At 42.3% G+C, this 2,941-nt stretch overlaps 1 protein-coding gene across 1 annotated transcript in view; it reads right to left on the bottom strand.

Moving 5' to 3' along the window:
* Positions 1 to 141, bottom strand: part of XIAP (X-linked inhibitor of apoptosis) — a 47,365-nt gene extending 47,224 nt beyond the window's left edge. Inside the window, exon 1 of the mRNA XM_015571965.1 lies at positions 2 to 141. The gene's annotated coding sequence lies outside the window, so the exon portion shown is untranslated. The remainder of the gene's footprint in view (position 1) is intronic.
* Between the last annotated feature and the right edge of the window lie 2,800 nt (positions 142 to 2,941).

The following is a 2,941-nucleotide window of genomic DNA, read 5'->3' as shown; positions in this document are numbered from 1 at the left end:
AGCGTCCCTCGCGGAGCGCGGAGCCCACCCGGGGCGCCGCGGAGGTCCCACCACTTCCCCGGGCGGGAAGGGGGCTGCTGGGACAAACGAAGCCCTTCCCCCCACCCCCCAAGTTGGAAACCAGACCCCGAGGGAGCAGGCGCGCATGCGCACCGCGCAGTCCCCGCCCCCCAGCTCAAGCATTTCCTCTTTTAGTTTCAAGGTGTTTTTTTCCCACGGTTTTTGCCTGCAGGGTTCGGGGTTTGAGGAATAGGGAAATAGAGATTAAAGGATAAAAAGAGAAGAGAGGGAACACGTTGAATTCTAACGATAGACCAGGCGCTGTGGTAGCCATATAATGTGTACTTTGTTGTAATTTTGACAACTCTATGAGATAGGCGCTCTTATTAAACCCAGTTTACATAGGAAATTGAGCCCAGAGAGGATAACTCCCCCAGTAGGACTCAGCTAATAAACGAGGGAACTGAGATTACAATATGACCTGTGTTCAAGGGGGAAGAATGAAAAGAAAAAGAAAGGAAGACACTTGGGACAGAAAGAGGACTGGAAGATGAAGTGGAAAATGAATAGAGAGCACGGAACACAGGGAAACAAGAAATCTGTATACATAAAATATTGATTCTATCTTAGATTTATTTCAAATATGCTGTAGGATTGTCAGACCAAAGATGAAGTTTGTTTCAGAAACTTGGGCTCCCTACAGGCTAGTGCAGTAAGATGAGAGGTTTTCAGTGAGAAGGTTTCATTTCAAGGGGAAGATCATAAGTATCACCTGCATCCTCAAATGATACTGCTCTTCATGGAAAGGGAATTTGAAGGGAGTAAAGACTTATTTTTGGTTCTTAGGCATTTGCTAAGATAGTATCACCTCTGATCCTCTCCCACTGTCACAGCTCTGGGAATCTCACTTTGACTTATATAATAATAGTAATTGCAAGCAAATATTTATCTCATTTATTCTCACAGCAACTTTATAAAATATGTAACTATCATTCTCATATTACCGATGAAGATACTGACGTTTAGAGAGGTTAGGTAGCTGCAAAAAGTCACCCTGCTAGTATGTGTAGGAGCTGAAACAGTCATTCAAACCTAGTTCTGTCTGATTACAAGCCTGTCTGATCAATACCCTGTCTCCTAACTGGTCTCTCTATCCCTAGATTGGTACCTCACAATCCAGTCTCTACAAGGCCATCTAGTTAAAACATTCAGTATGGCCTCCAGGATAATGGTAAAACTACTTGGCTTCATGTTCACTCTCTCCTTGAACTCTCTTTGGCAGTTGAATTTTTGTTTTTGGTTTTGTTAGCATCTTTTAAGAATTGGTTAAATATATATAACCTAAAATTTACCATTTTAACCATTTTTAAGTGTAGAGTTCTGTGGCATTATACACATTCCCATCCATCTCCAGAACTTTTACATCTTACGTGGCATGTGAATTTGTACCTTTGTTATGGAGCACACTGCTTTCTGCCTTACAGGGTTGCTACTGTGTACATGCCTTATCTGACCTATGTTGTAAGTTAATTTACGGCAAGATCTATATCTACTCAATTTGGTAATCATCTTTTTTTAAAAATGAATCCTCACCCAAGGATATTTTTTCCATTGATTTTTAGAGAGAGTGGAAAGGAGGGAGAGAGACAGAGAGAAACATCAATCTGAGAGAGACACATCGATTGGTTGCCTCCTGCACACACCCCAACTGAGGCTGGGGATCAAGCCTGCAACCAAGGTACATGCCTTTGACCAGAATCAAACCCATGACCCTTCAGTCTGTGGGCCGACATTCTAACCACTGAGCTGGAATCGTCTTTAATTGCACTCTCTCCTATCCCATATCCAATCCATGAGCAAATACTGTCATCTCAATTTTCAAAATATAGACAGAATATCACCAATTCTCTTAACACCACTATGCCCCTAGTTTACTCTCTTGTACTATAAAAGCTTCCTTACCAGTTTCCCAGCTTATATCCTTGCCCCTCTCCAGTCTATTCATACAGAATCCAGAGTTATCCCAAGTCAGATAATTGTCAATTATCTGCTCAAATCCCTTCAACGGCTCCCCATTTCACTCAAAGTAACCACCTAAAAGGTTGTTACAGCCAGCCACCAAGATGATCTTCAGTAATCTTTATCCTTGCTTTTCTTTCTTTTTTAAAAAAATATATTTTATTGATTTCTTACAAAGAAATTTCTTACAAAGAGAGGAAGGGAGAGGGACAGAGAATTAGAAACATCAATGAGAGAGAAACATCGATCAGCTGCCTCCTGCACACCCCCCACTGGGGATGTGCCCACAAACAAGGTACATGCCCTTGACTGGAATCGAACCTGGGACCCCTCAGTCCACAGGCCGACACTCCATCCACTGAGCCAAACCAGTCAGGGCTATCCTTGCTTTTCCTACCCTTGGGTAGTTCTCTTCTACAAAAAACCAGAGCTGACCTGTGTAACTAATGGAAGTGATGGCATGTGACTTAAAATGCTAGGTCATAAAAGGCATTGTGTTTTTGCCTTGCTCTCTTTTGGATTGGTTGCTCTGGGGAAAGCCAGATGTCATGTCATGAGCATACTCAAACAGCATGTGAAGAGGACCACACAGGGAAATACTGGGTCCTCTCCTTCTCCACCTCTCCTTCTCTCCCAACCACAACAAACATCAACTTGCCAACCATGTAAGTGAGCCACCTTGGAAGAAAATTCTTCAGGCCCAGACTTCAGATAACTGTAACCTCTGGAGATTCAGAGCCAGAACCACCCAGCCAAGCCACTTTTAAATCCTGTGTATTTTTGTTTTAAATTTTAGGGCAATTTGTCACCTAGAAGTAGATAACTGATACAAAGATCCTACATAATAGGCATCCTTCTTACCTTTATTTATTTATTTGGTAATCCTCACCTGAGGATATTTTTTTCATTGACTTTTAGAGAG

Source organism: Myotis davidii, unplaced genomic scaffold (assembly GCF_000327345.1).
Source record: "Myotis davidii unplaced genomic scaffold, ASM32734v1 scaffold569, whole genome shotgun sequence".
NCBI classification, from domain to species: Eukaryota; Metazoa; Chordata; class Mammalia; order Chiroptera; family Vespertilionidae; genus Myotis; species Myotis davidii.
The sequence above is the reverse complement of the archived record's forward strand: the minus strand, read 5'-3'. Positions and strand labels throughout refer to the sequence as shown.